Raw genomic sequence first — 15,958 nt, forward strand, 5'->3', positions numbered from 1 at the left:
TATAAGATATATCCTCCTGTGTGTCATGTGATAATAAAAGTGGAGGTTTTGACAGTACAAGAATATTGCAGTTGGATTCTGTTATTTCTTCGACTGCCGGGTGAATGCTATGATGTGCCAGGGTAGGTATTCATTTGGTAGATGGTCTTTCACATGCATAGAATATGTAATGGTTTAAATGCTAATTAAAAGTACCTGCATGACTACATGTTGATTGTGTGATTGCACCCAGCATCTCTATTACACCTACTCTGCAACAGGCTCCCTTTCTACTGTCTTGGGTTCCACTCTCCCATGGTGGCGGAACATCAGGGCCCAGTTGCAAATGTGGCCTTTGCAACCCTGGTAGTTCCGCCACACCCACCCTATAAAAACACACATCCAATGATCCTTCACCACAATCCTTGTAAGCAGCAATAACAATGTATAATAAAAGGTCTGCGTCTATGACCCACTAACTTGTAAGCAAAGCCCACCTAGTATTGTAGACTCAATGTAAATACTAGGAGTCAGAACATTACGTAATTGGCATGCTGAGGTGATGACTGCCTAGACTAGTCCACACTATGCAGCAAAATATGGATATACTGCTTTCCAGCTCCTAATAAGTCCTCAGTGTAATAGCAAGTTGCTGTTACAAATTAGTTTATTATAACCAAAAATTATAATTTTTCAAAAATGTTTTTTACATTTTTATTTTGTTTTTTTTCACATACCATCACCCTAGCAGTACAGTGTCACCATAGTGACACTGTACTACTTGTGGGGGGTGATAACATCCCTGAACATGAGTAGCTGGATGGTGAAGTGCTTGCACAAGGGATGGAGCCAGAGAGATGACTCAGCTGCATTCCTCAACTGGTGTGTGCAGGGGACTCACCCAGTCTTCACCCCTCCTGGGGAATTTTACAGTGAGCTGTCTCCAAGCACAGGCTCCAGATGGTTGGTTGTGTAAGCCGTGTACCGGGGTGGGCTCCCCAGGATACAGTGAAGTCACGAACGAGGAAAGCAACCCCAACACCAGCTTTTGCCACAACAGAATTTTACTTAGATGTGGCAAATAAACACAACCACAAATGCTAGAAACATACTGTACAATAAATTTACATACACCCAGCCCAAAGGCTGAGACCCTTGTGCTGCACAGCATGGCGCCTTCTGATGGATGAAGGTAGAAAGTGAAGTAATCTACCTACTGGGGGGCACAACTAAGCTGCCACACCTTACCTGTTATTACCATACAGAGCAGGAATCAGTGTATGGGTGTACGGTATGGGCTAGTCTGCAGTGCAGCACAACAGCTTACAATCTTACACAAATCTACAGTATTCCCCCTCCCATAACTGGTCCTGTAGCACGTGCCTGAGTATTCCTTCTGAGCAAAACGGCAGTCTGGCTTGAGTTTGTGGGATTTTATCAGCTCTCCAATGTGAAATGTCGCTTTAAGTTGTGGAGTCCTTCCAATAATCAGTAACAACACTCGTGGCCTGACACACACTGAGACCCTAACTAACTATAGGCCTGGTCTCAGTCTCTAGGTGCCAACACTGTAATGAGGTGTGTGCACGATCTTACTGACCCGGGTCTGCTTTGCATCCACTGGTGACTCTGAATAGAACAAATGTCTCTCCAACAAGCATGCAGTATCGCAGTATATGTGTTAGAAGCTTTCCTTAACCTAATATCTAATATCTTCTTATTAACAGTACTAACATAAGTATGAATGAGTTGGATCTTAATAGAATAATTGAGTTATTATATTTATATTTGTTCTAGATTGGGAAAAGTAAGTAATTAGACTTCATAGTCTGTGAATATACATATGAACATATATCTTGGGTTTTTCCTTTACATTCAAGCCACATATGAGAGCAATTAGCTATACCTTCCCCCATCCTCCCCCATCTATGTAAGAGATAAAGTTACACTCAGACTTTGAGAGAAGTAGATTGGAGGTTTTGTTTTAATACCTCTGTTGGTGTCAATTATCTTAGTGGGACTACAAGAGAATACCAACCCACTTTTAGGAGATGGTGGGGGCTGGATTGCTCTTTTAAGAGCAGAACAAAGACTTTTTAAGGTCACTCTTTGCTAGAAGCCTTGAGACACACACACACACACACACACACACACACACACATATACATATATACAATCTTATTATCAAGAACTTAACTATATTTTTTTGGACATTATTTAAACATTCTGTATGCCAATATTTTATCTCTAATTTTATGCAACGTTATTATTAAATCATCTTTTTGAGTTTATGCAAGAAGTGGAAGGACTTTCTATCTGAACATTTCTCATCAATACAAGTTAATAAAATATCGAGACAATACGATATTTTACAATATGCTGCTTAGTTCCTCTACTCTCATCATCATTCCTGGCAGCAATCTTCCTTTCTCTGAACAGGATCAGGGTCTTGGACACCATCAGCTTCACTTAGCTGCAGCTCTGGTTACTGAGGGATGCTTTCACACCTGGATGTCATCAGATTCTCAGCTCACACGACCCCTTATTCACCATCCTCCAAAACATGGCTTCTCTCTCTCCTTCCTGTTCTCTCCAACTCTGCGTGCAAAACCCCACCTCTTCATAAATATACAAATATGTATGCAGTCTAAGGCTGTGTTAGAAAAAACAGTGACATCTTGTGGCTAAACCGCAGAATGTCAGTCAAAACATTAATTTACTTCCACACAAGCAGTGTTCAAACAATGAGAGCTGTTTCCCCATCTCACAATTGGATGTTACAGGAGCAGGGAGTCAGCATACTATATGTGTGTGTCAGGGCAGGGGCCGAGGAATGGACAGGCAGGCCTAACAATGTAACGCACTGGCTGACGACAACCACCACCCACAGACCGAAGTCTCTCAGGGCGCGGAGTCTAAGTCCCAGGCTGCCCTTCACCAGGGCCCCTGATGGTGGGGATGGACTTGACGCAGCCAGGAACCAGGTCGCGGCCCCCGAGACACCTCAGCTGCGGTAATGGCCGCCGACAATGGCGTGTAGCTGGTGGAAGAGACAAAAGAGTAGTCAGACAAGCCGGGTCAACAACAACAGGACAAAACAGTACAGGACAGCAGACGAGAATCACAGGTCACGAGCCGGGTTCAGCAACAGAGGGTCAGATCAAAGAAGAATACAAAGAATAGTCGAGTCACAAGCCGAATCAGATACCAGGAGAGTCACGAGAGTCAGAACAGAGTAATAGCAACACAAAGACACAAGACACAAGTGCAAAGAGCATGTGCGGGCCACAGGCTTATATGTCATCAGCCACACCCCTCTGGGGGATGGACCACAGAGACCTGAAGGCATAAAAGGATTCCCACCATGCACAGCAGAATCCAAGATGGACTCCAGCACATGGAGTAACAAAACCTCAGGGAAAAGGTAGGACCTTGACAGTACCTCCTCCTCAAGGGCCCCTCCCCCTCCGCGGCTCAACAAAAGGTTTCTGAGGAAAGCGGGTATGAAAAGCGCGGAGGAGGGCAGGAGCATGGACATCTGCGGAAGGAACCCAGGAACGCTCCTCGGGACCATAACCGCGCCAATAAACCAGGAACTGTAATCGACCGCGCACCAATCGAGAGTCCAGGATCCGGCTCACCTCATACTCCTCATGACGGTCAACCCGGACAGGACGGGGCCGAGGCAGAGAGGTAGTGAAGCGATTGCAGATCAGAGGTTTCAACAGGGAAACATGAAAGATATTGGAGATCCGCATCCCAGACGGAAGGGCAAGGGCATAGGCCACCGGATTCACTTTGCGGAGAATGCGGAAAGGACCGACAAAATGGGGAGCTAGTTTGGGAGTGGGCACCCGAAGATTGAGGTTGCGAGTAGACAACCACACCTGATCGCCGACCTGGTATGAAGGAGCGGGCAACCGTCTGCGATCAGCCTGGAACTTCTGGCGCTGAGCTGAGTCCCTCAAGGCCCTCTGGATCTGCCCCCATGAAGGACGCAGGGCAGCAAGATGGTTCTCCACAGCCGGAATGTCCTGTGGTGAGAACCTCTCAGGTAATACCGCGGGTTGGAACCCATAGTTGGCCATGAAGGGAGACATCCCGGAGGAGGAGTTGACCGCCGAGTTCCTGGCAAACTCTGCCCAAGGCAGGAGATCGGCCCAATCGTCCTGATGGTCTGAAATATAACACAGAAGGAATTGTTCTAAGGCCTGATTGGAACGCTCCGCAGCCCCATTGGACTGCGGGTGGTAGGCTGAAGAAAAGGAGAGACTAATACCCAACTGGGAGCAGAAGACGCGCCAGAATCTGGACACGAACTGACTCCCGCGGTCCGAGACAATCACCTTAGGCAACCCATGCAGGCGAAAAATCTCCCTGGAAAAGACCGTGGCCAGTTCTTGCGCTGTTGGTAATTTCCTGAGTGGAATGCAATGGCACATCTTGGAAAACCGATCGACGATCATGAGGATGACCGTATGACCCCGAGACACCGGGAGGTCTACAATAAAGTCCATACCTAGATGTGACCAAGGACGCTCCCCATTGGGAATGGGTTGCATAAGACCCAAAGGGAGATGCCGTGGAGACTTATTCTGGGCACAGATTGAACATGCCGCTACATAAGAGGCAATGTCGGCACGGAGGGTTGGCCACCAGAATAAGCGAGAGACGACCCAACACAGCTGGTTCTTCCCCGGATGCCCGGCAGTTTTGGCGTTATGGTAGGTACGCAGCAGGCGGGTGCGCAATCCCTCGGGTACGAAACATCTACCCTCCGGCTTCCTGGGAGGAGCATCAGTTTGAGCCGCCAAAATCTGCTCCCCAAGAGGAGAGGTCAGACTGGTGAGAATGGCAGCCAGGATCTGATCTGGAGGTATAACTGAGATTGGCTCAGAGTCTTCCCTAGACAACTCAGAGTATTGCCGTGATAACGCATCAGCCCTGACATTCTTGGAACCAGGCAAATATGAAACCACATAGTTGAAGCGTGACAAGAACAGAGCCCATCTGGCCTGGCAGGGTGTCAATCTCTTGGCCTCCGAAAGATAAGTCAGGTTCTTGTGATCGGTAAGAATGAGGACCGGAACCGCGGAACCCTCGAGCAGGTGCCTCCATTCCTTGAGAGCCAGAATGATGACCAACAACTCCCGATCTCCAATCTGGTAGTTGCACTCTGCAGAGGAAAGCTTCCTGGAGTAGAACCCGCAGGGAAGTAGGGGTCCATCGGGCGACCGACGCTGAGACAGGAGAGCGCCTACTCCCGTCTCGGAAGCATCAACCTCGAGGACGAAGGGCAACCCAGGATTGGGATGCGAAAGAATAGGAGCCGAAGCAAAGGCAGCTTTCAGAGCCTCGAAAGCTACGATGGCCTCGGATGGCCACTCGTGAGGGTTACTCCCCTTCTTGGTTAGGTCAGAGAGAGGCTTTGCCAATGTGGAGAAGTTCCTGATGAACTTCCGATAGTAGTTGGCAAAACCCAGAAAGCGCTGAATGGGCCGAAGACCATTGGGACGAGGCCACTGCAGAACCGCCGCAACCTTCTGAGGGTCCATGGAAATCCCTCCGCGGAAATTATGTAGCCCAAAAAGGCAACTTGGGGTCGATGGAACTCGCACTTCTCGAGTTTACAAAAGAGTCCGTTCTCACGCAATCGTTGCAGCACCTGCTTGACATCCTGGACATGGGACTCCATGGAGGTAGAGTAAACCAAGATGTCATCCAGGTAAACCACCACGCACTGCTGCAACAAATCACGAAGGACATCGTTTATGAATTCCTGAAAAACCGCGGGCGCGTTACACAATCCGAAGGGCATCACCAGGTATTCGTAGTGCCCGGTTCTGGTGTTAAACGCGGTCTTCCACTCATACCCCTGTCTGATCCGTACGAGGTTGTACGCCGCCCTAAGGTCGAGTTTGGTAAAGACTGTTGCTTCCTTAAGGCGGTCGAACAACTCAGAAATCAAAGGAATTGGATATGCATTTTTAATGGTAATCCGATTGAGACCCCTATAATCGATGCAGGACCTCAATTCCCCACCTTTCTTCTCTACAAAAAAAAAACCTGCTCCTGCTGGAGAAGTAGACTTACGAATGTGCCCCCGGGAAAGCGCATCCACAACGTACTCCTCCATGGCCTTATTCTCCGCAACCGAGAGAGGGTACACCCTGCCACGTGGAGGAGTGGCCCCAGGTTGCAAGGATATGGCGCAGTCATAAGGACGATGCGGCGGTAAGGTACCAGCGCGTACCTTATCAAACACGTCCCGGTACTCCCCATAGTCGGTGGGCAACGCAGAGTCCGAGGAGGCACACAATACCTTAACCGGCCCCCGGATGCACCCGGCCCCACACTGTGGAGACCATGAGAGAATCTCGGCTGTTTGCCAATTGAAGGTTGGATTGTGCCTCTGGAGCCAGGGATACCCCAAAACCACCGAATAGTGTGGGGAAGAAATCACCTGAAAACAGGCCAACTCCCTGTGAACAGCCCCAATGGCTACCTCTATCGGCAGAGACTCGTGGGTAACCTGCGGCGGTTGCAGGGGCCTGCCATCTATTGCTTCGAGAACCAATGGGGTAGCACGAGCCTGCAGGGGAATGGAGTGCTGTGCAGCAAACGAGCTGTCCAAGAACAACCCACCGGCCCCAGAGTCTATCAATGCCTGGGCCGTCACCGAGCCCTCCATCCAAGAAAGGACCACGGTGATCAGTGGCTTATCCTTGCGGAACGCCGGGGGCGAGGAAACTCCACCCAAGATCTGTCCCCGACATGATCTCAGGTGCGAGCGTTTCCCGGACGGACCGGACAAGACTGCCGAAAGTGCCCACCGAGGCCACAGTACAGGCAGCGACCCTCCCGACGCCGAGCGGCCCACTCTCCCTCGGAAAGGTGAGCAAACCCCAGCTGCATGGGTTCCCCACCAGACAAGCTATCCCCAGGAGGCGTGGGAGGAGAGGGAGGAACGGGTGGGACAGAAAACGCAGGTGCCAGTCGATTGGAAGGCCTCCGCAGGCGTTCCTTGAGTGAAGGCCTCTCCCTGAGCCTGGTGTCAATCAGGATCAGGAAAGAGATGAGCTCCTCCAACACCACAGGCAGTTCCTTAGCTGCAATCTCATCCTTCAATGTGTCAGAAAGACCATGGGAAAACGCAGCCACCAGAGCCTCATTGTTCCAACCGACCTCTGCCGCCAGGGTACGAAACTCTATAGCGTACTCGGCCACGGTCCGTGAACCCTGACGCATGGTCATGAGCAGCTTGGCCGCCGAGGCGGAACGAGCCGGTACGTCGAATACCCTACGGAAGGCATCGACAAAACCAGAAAAATCTTGAATCACCGGGTCGTTCCTCTCCCATAAGGGATTTGCCCAGGCCAAGGCCTTGTCTGAGAGTAGTGAAATTAGGAACCCTACCTTTGACCTCTCAGACGGAAAGGCGTGGGGTATTAATTCAAAATAAATACCCACCTGGTTGAGGAACCCACGACACTGACTCGGCTCACCCCCAAAGTGCTGTGGAAGAGGGGCAGAACCAGTCATACCTCCGGGCGCCGCTGATGCAGCCATCGAGGTGGTGGACGCAATAGGCGGAGAAGCAGCGGGAGAGACCACTGGAGTGACTACCGGCCTAATAGCACCAGGATCAAGGTGTGCAGTGCGTGCAAGCAGAGTTTGCAACGCCTGAGCGAACTGATCCAACAGGTGATCCTGTTGATCGAGTCTGGCGACTAGCATTGGGAGCGAAGGCGTGGCTGCACCGTCAGGGTTCATGGCACTTGTGTAATGTCAGGGCAGGGGCCGAGGAATGGACAGGCAGGCCTAACAATGTAACGCACTGGCTGACGACAACCACCACCCACAGACCGAAGTCCCTCAGGGCGCGGAGTCTAAGTCCCAGGCTGCCCTTCACCAGGGCCCCTGATGGTGGGGATGGACTTGACGCAGCCAGGAACCAGGTCGCGGCCCCCGAGACACCTCAGCTGCGGTAATGGCCGCCGACAATGGCGTGTAGCTGGTGGAAGAGACAAAAGAGTAGTCAGACAAGCCGGGTCAACAACAACAGGACAAAACAGTACAGGACAGCAGATGAGAATCACAGGTCACGAGCCGGGTTCAGCAACAGAGGGTCAGATCAAAGGAGAATACAAAGAATAGTCAAGTCACAAGCCGAATCAGATACCAGGAGAGTCACGAGAGTCAGAACAGAGTAATAGCAACACAAAGACACAAGACACAAGTGCAAAGAGCATGTGCGGGCCACAGGCTTATATGTCATCAGCCACACCCCTCTGGGGGATGGACCACAGAGACCTGAAGGCATAAAAGGATTCCCACCATGCACAGCAGAATCCAAGATGGACGCCAGCACATGGAGTAACAAAACCTCAGGGAAAAGGTAGGACCTTGATAGTGTGGCTAGCACTGGCTGAGAGCAGCTCAACCTGCCAATATAGTAGCCAATGAACATTCACTTCTGCTGTATCTTCACCCCTTATCCTGGGGCTGTGTCATTGTTGATATTGACTCACTGTATGCACATCTAATGCAAGATGGGCTCAGCCACGCTGCCAACCAGAGACCTGTGCCCAAAGCAGCTCCCCGTATCTTCCCCCCTTTGTTGGGGTTGTGCAGACGGACAGTCCAAATGCACAGTGGCAAGACGATGGGGGTCTGGAGAGTAGAAAAATACCCCTATGCACCCTCAGTCATGGCTGGGTGCTTGCTGTCAAATCATGGAGGAGCTGTCAGTATGCCAGAAGGCTAGCTGTTCAAGAACCACATGGGAGGTAGGCCACATGACCTGAACATCTTGTCATCTTGGAGCCCTGCCACACTGGAGAAACACCATGGCCAGATAGCAAGTGTTACCTTTGTGACCCTGGTAGTTCCACCACCATTTACCTATTCTTCAGTCCAGGACACTAGAGGAATTGATTTTGGCCTCAGGTATAGGGCGATAAATCCCCAGAGTGACCGCACATGGCAGATAACTCATCTACTTAAAGACCAGAAGACTTATGACACACTTTAGAGGCAATGTGCATTCCAAGTTGACCAAGCAAAAAGAAGTCTTTTGTCAAGAATGCTGCAAGTCACCACTGCAGCAGAGGAAAGGTCTGCATTGCACATATACTGTAACTACATTTTACATCACACAAAACATTTTCAGTTTCAGTCTATAAAGTCTTTCATTTTCATTCCAGGCATTGGCTCCGGAGACCCACTTGGGCCAGAGCCTGGTATGCAGTCAGTTGCTCCCTCACCCTTCCCAGAACTCTCAATGTGCACTTAGTCCTCAGACAGTCTAATACATGAGTCCGGTGCCTCAGGAGGTGATCCAGGTTTCAGGGGGGCTTAATTTGACTCATAATAGGCTACCACCCCTATAAGAACACAATATTGTATCACTTAATAAATGCAGCCAAAGGCCTTATTCCTAAACTCTGGCAAGCGACAGAGCCCCCCGAAATAAAAGACTGGATAAATAGAGTGGAGTATATACATAAGATGGAGGAACTATACCATATAGAGGAGGACAAAACTGAAAAATTAAAAAAATCTTGGGGTAGTTGGTACAATTTTAAAATATTAAAAAGATATTTAGAAGCTGTTGGAGTGCAAAGAAGGAGGAAGTAATAGAAATAAGAGTACGGAGAAGGATAGGAGAGAAGAAAAAGGATAAGAGAGTGGATATGTTTACTAGGAGAATACTAGAAGACCAAGAAGAAAATAGAAAGAATTATTATCATTATTATTATTATACAGGATTTATGGCGCCAACAGTTTGCTCAGCGCTTTACAATATAACGGGAGACAATACAGCAACAATACAGTTCAATACAAGAGGATTAGGAGGGCCCTGATCCTTGGAACTTACAATCTAGAAGAATAAGATGTCAAAGTGGTAACTGATGGGGGGGGGGAAGGGGAGAGTGAGAGTGGATAAATGTAAGAAGAATTTGTGTTTTATGACGTTTGTTATAAAGTGGATTTTGTACTGGAAAAAATTAATAAAGATATAATTAAAAATAAATAAATAGATAATAGGCTACCACCCACCTCAGGTCAGTACCCTGCAATATATTAGTGGGAATGACGTCTGTTACCAAACACCTTTTACAGTCATATACTTACCAGGAATAAGATCTTCAGGGTTCATCACTAAGGTCACTTCCGCCCACTGTCTGTCCCTTAGGTCTGTGGTAACTTTGTCACCCACAGTGACAGGCTTCAGACTAGCTGAGAGACCCCCAGCATTCCTGGAGGCACACAAGACAGCAGGCTCTGTGCTGGTTGGCTTGGTAGATGGAGCAGCCTTCTTTTTCTCAGGCCTGAGATGACCCATCTGGTTGCAGACAAAACCACAACTGCCGACTTGGCTCCTGAAGGCCTGAGTGCCTTGGTCCTCTGGCTAGATAATTGGTCCAGCTGATTTTCCTCTTCTCTAGCTGGGTGTAGTAGTCCTCAAAGCATTTGGCATTCTGGTAACCACATAGGAGTTAGTTATTTCTGCTGCATGATCCGACATCTTGGGTTCTCGGTCCAGAGAACTGCCAGACTTCAAAAGGACATGTCTGTAGGAACTGGTTCTATTAGCTCCTGAAGGGTGTCAAAAGTGCTTACAGACAGTCCCTTCAGCAACATTTGGAAAGCAGTGTGCAAACAAGGTTCATGTAGATGTCATTAGGACCTCTATGCAATCTCCTGAAACACTTTAGTTACACCTCTGGCGTGAGGTGGTACAGTTTAACAATGGCCTGTTTCATGGCCTCATAGTCCCTTCCTTGGCCCTCTGGAAGACTCGGAAATGCATCCAGGGTCTTGCCTTTAAGCCCTAGTATGAAGTACTGTGCCCATTGCTCCTTGGGCAGGCGGGACTGATGACAAGTCTTTTCAAATCCATGTAGGAAAGTGTCCAAGTCGCCATCTTTGTCCATGGTTGGGAACTTGTTTAGGGAAATCATGTGTACTCAATCTTCCCCAGACTCCATGTTACCAGCACACCTGTTCTGCTGCATTTGGAGTTTCACGAGCTCCAGCTGATGTTGCCACTCCTCTCATCTGTCCCCTTCTTCCCGCTCTGTCTCTCCTCTGCTTCTCGGAGCCGCAGAATGAGCTGGAGGCATAAAGTTGCATCGGATGGGCCCAGCAGTTGCAGATCAGCATGCAAGGATGATGACTGGGCTTCAGACTGGGCTGGACATCACCACCATCCACCTCCACTGCTGGGGAAGACTGCTTCTCCTCTGGAGTGTCATGAGCTACATCCTGTGACTCCATAGACAATACTCACTCCTTCCTGCTACTCTCAATCAGGACCATATCATATGGTCCTTTGTCTGGCCCCTTGTGGAAGGGATGCCTCTGGACACAGATTCAGCAGGTCATCTTGGCTTTGCTTCAGGTAGCCAATCACTGTCTCAGCCATTTTGCACAAATAAAAGATAAAAATGAAAAACAAGGAGGAGGGAGTGGAGAACAAACAGCCAAGTATATCTTCCCCAAAACCAAACATGATGCATTGAGTGAGCTTCTGTGGATTAGTCACTTCTACCAAGGTTCCAACCTTCAGTACACAGGTTACATGAGTAAATCACTAATGTACTAAGCAGATCCAACTGCTGCCACCAAAAATAATGGTAGCTATCTAACCGAGACAAGGTCCTTAACCGGGGTAGGAGGGAATGAGAAGGAGAGTACTTTGAGCAAATAAGAATGGTCATACATTATACAATTTTCTTAGTTTTCTGTACAATTTCTGTCCAAATTCCTTTAGATTTTCCTTCAACTATGTAGTGCAAGGACCTGCCTAACTGGATACAACTGAAAGTGTTGTTTAGGTTCGACCTCATATTATATGGTTTTAGGTAAATCTAAAGCAAAATTCTCAAGAAAATTGTAAAGTGATGTGCTTTTCACATCCTGTACCTTTGGCCACCACTACAGGGAGACTGCACTAAAATCTAGCGGATTGACCACACACAGCCAGATATGAATCTTACATGCAATCTGGTGCACTCTAAGGGATGGGCCGCACACACTTCAGCTATCCTACATGCTAGAATCCCGGTGTTAATCACTCTTTCCACTCTCCTCATACACACCCCCATAGCAGACACACAACTCACAGTAGTTTACCATCACCTAGCAGTTTGTCTGATGACTTGTCTACTAGTCAACCATACACACACAGATCTATGTCTCACAGATATGTTAGTTCACAATCTGCCAAAAAACAGCACAATCCATACAAACTGGAAAGAAACGTACCGAGCACATAGACACTACAATACAACACTCTCTCTAGGGTTATGAGTTCTAGCTGAGTACACAGAAGACACATTCTCTTTTAACAATTCATTATCCCAAAAGTGGGCCGTGCATAAAATATTTACAAAGAAAAAGAATTACAAAAAAGACAAAAGGACATACAGAGTTAAGCTATTCGCTATGAAAATAAAAGGTGTAACTCCCTGCAGTAATACTGGTTGCAGGATGTTAACATGGACACAAGATGGCAGTGTTCTGAAGCTCAGATAGACAGACTCTGTTGAATAAAAGCTTTGTTGGACTTGTAGGCTGATAGCAGGACTTCCCAATTCAATAACAAAGTACATTTATTATTATTTATTTCAGGTACATATATAGCGCCATCAATTTACGCAGCACTTTACATATATATTGTACATCCACATCAGTCCCTGACCCTCAAGGAGCGTACAATCTAAGGCCCCTAACTCACATTCATACATACACATACTAGGGACAATTTAGACAGGAGCCAATTAACCTACCAGCATGTCTTTGAAGTGTGGATGGAAACCGGAGCACCAGGGGAAACCCACACAGGCACAGGGAGAACATGCAAACTCCAGGCAGGTGGCACCGTTGTTGGGATTCAAACCAGCGACCCTAGTACTGCCAGGGGGAAGTGGTAACCACTTAGCCACTGTGCTGCCCCAGAGGAGCTTGCTGGTGGACAGGGGCAAATAAATGCAGAAGCTCGGGAACCCGAGGACAGGGAGTGGATGGTGAGAGCTGGAGAGCAGGTGTGAGGAGAAGGCTGTGCAGGATGCTGGAGGTCCGGGCTGGGCCAGGCCGCAGAGAGTGAGGAAGTGAGGAGGAATCACTGACCGCTGACAAGCCGAACTGACCATCCTCTGACCATCCTCTGAGCAGATGGACCAGAGTGCTGTCATCAGGAGGGCTCTGTGATGGAGGGAACATGGCAGTGAGACTATCCGCTACCTGACAGAGGCCACTGTTCGGGTGAGGGAGCTCCATACTCAAATCATGAAAGTTGCAAGTGACATTGCGAAGTTCAGTTTCTTACTTCTCAGTTCAGCATTCTTTTTTCACAAGTTATTGTACTAAGGCCTAGACTGACCGGCCCATCCTGCCTTTGGACCTACTATTACACTCAACACACTGAATCACAGGATTCTACTGCAATATACTGTAGGCACCTTGCAAATAAAGTCACATTAGTGCTTCAGTTCCAGTGATTGCTACTCATTCACCCCTGGTTCACATCTATGCGGGTGGTGCCGCTGTGGATCCACACGAAAATCCGCGCAGCCACACCACCTGGACAGAGAAATGGCACACCGCCCGCACTGGAAAACGCAATTGTACTGGGAACTGAGGTTCCCGTGCGGGCTGCATTTTCCAAAGAAGTGCAGGAACTTCTTTCCCTGCGTGTCACGGGCACTGGAGTCCATTCAAATTAATGGGCTCTCGTGCCCGTGCAAAACGTGGCCAGCGCAGCCGCGTAGATGTGAACCTAGGGTAAGGAACATCTTTATCACCCGAGCTTGCCACCCATTAAAGAGGAATTAATCCTTGCTGACGTTTGCTTCCGCCCTTTTTCTAATCTCAGCCCAATCTCAGATTTCACGCTGTCTGCGTGTTTTAAAGACATATCAGCCAAAAGCATCATCACTTAAAGGAGAAGTTACATTCTAATTTGCAGGACATCTAGAAAGAAACTGGTTGAAACTGTGCTGTGCTGCAACTCTTACCAGAGTTTTCTAAGAGTGTTAGCTGTTATCCTACGCACATATTTTCTCCTGACTTCAATATAGTTGAAATATTAATTCAATCTAAACTGAGTGTGAGTCTACTTTATGGTTGCAGCCAGGGGGTTCACCTGGTCAAAGGTCTAAGGTGGTGTCAGCAAGAGTTGGGCTTCCAAGGAGGGCTCAAGTAAGCCAGGGAACCCGAAAAATACTCAGCAGCCATCAAGGGGGTAAGGCTATGAAGGAATAAAAAACAGAAATAAAACTTTTACCAAGGTTTACCCTGTGACAGGAGCATAGTTCATGCTCCTCAATTTATTGAAATATGGATGTGGGCCCGACTTTAGGCCTCGTCCAACCAAACCCGGGGGATGTTCTGTTCCCGACCCACAGGACTGTTCTATGTACTGAAAGGACTGGAGTTAAATTGGGCATGAGTGGTTCTGATGACTGGATCAAGGATAGGGTTTCTGACACCAGCACGTCAGTCCAATCACAACAAGACTAATCACCACTTGGCTGTCACAATCAGGCTCCATATAAAGGTTTTGGGGATTTCTTTTGGATTCTATATACACAACACCAACCATTTTACATGTACACAGACCCCAAAATGTGTACGATCAGAAGGACTTATTTTCATCTCTATGCAAACAATATTTTAGTTTTTATGAAAGACAAAACAGATTCCTCTGATCTCTGACATAAATAAATGTTTGGTGACATTCGGGAGCCTCTAGAGTGCACAGGATTCATCCCTGCTGGGCCTGAAGACACATTTTCTGGATCTTTCCTTTGAGGCTTCAGGGGGGTGATAGTTTGATTTACCCTCATCTGTCTCTACAAGAATGGGGGAATTTTATTTTTATCTTGGTGTCACTCCTGGTCTCCAGACATCTGTCTACTTTCAACTTATAATTTGGTGCCATCTAGCTAATATTGATGAAGAGAATATTATTGTGTCTGTAATATTACTGAATCAAACTATCTACAATTCTACTACTATCTTTATAGGTTAAATCATCTCCCTGCTACTGGTAAAATTACTCTACATTTACATTTACCTTATAACTTTGGCAGAGAGTGAAGGTTTTGCTAATCATTCGTTTAGGTTGTTCAGCTTAAATTAGTGCTGGGGGCATAGCCCTAGTGTTTATGGCTCTGAATACTGTGAGATATTCATTATAAATACTAGGGTATGCTGGCTATAAGTAAAGGGGCATCATGGCTATAAGTACTGGGGTTTGTAGGCCATTCCACTGGGATATGTTGTTTATAAATAATGGGGAGTGTTGGCTATAATTACTGGGGGATGTTGGCTATAAATACTGGGGTATGCTTTCTATACATACTGGGGTATGTAGGCCATAAATAGTGGGGATTGATAGCTATAATTACTGGGGTATGCTTGCTATACATACAGGGATATGCTTGCTATACATACAGGGGTATGCTTGCTATACATACAGGGGTATGCTTGCTATACATACAGGGGTATGCTTGCTATACATACAGGGGTATGCTTGCTATACATACAGGGATATGCTTGCTATACATACAGGGGTATTTTGGCTTCTATACTGGGGTATGTAGGCCATAAACAGCGGGGAATGATAGCTATAATTACTGGGGTATATTGGCTATAGATTCTTGGGTATGCTGGCTATTAATTCTAGAGTTGTGTTGATTATTATACTGGGGTGTATTGGCTATAACTACCAGGGCATGTTTGATATAAAGGCACAATTATTTTAGCTTTCAACACTGGGCTATATTACCTATAAATACTGGGGTATGCTGGCTAAAAACACTGTAGTGTGCCGGCTATTGTAATGGGGTACGTTGGCTATAAATACTGGAGTATGCTGACTAAAAACATTGTAGTGTGTTGGTTGTTGTACTAGGGTAAGTTGGCTATAAATACTGGGGTATGCTGGCTATAAATACAAGGGTGTGTT

General features: G+C 47.5%; 1 protein-coding gene across 1 annotated transcript in view; it reads right to left on the minus strand.

The window, feature by feature from the left end:
* The window catches only part of LOC149459565 (uncharacterized), a 52,110-nt gene that overhangs the window by 34,875 nt on the left and 1,277 nt on the right, over window positions 1-15,958 (minus strand). The window lies entirely within an intron of this gene.

The sequence above is a fragment of the Staurois parvus genome, unplaced genomic scaffold, assembly GCF_062004578.1.
Source record: "Staurois parvus isolate SC_StPar_1 unplaced genomic scaffold, SC_StPar_1.0 ptg000254l, whole genome shotgun sequence".
NCBI lineage: Eukaryota > Metazoa > Chordata > Amphibia > Anura > Ranidae > Staurois > Staurois parvus.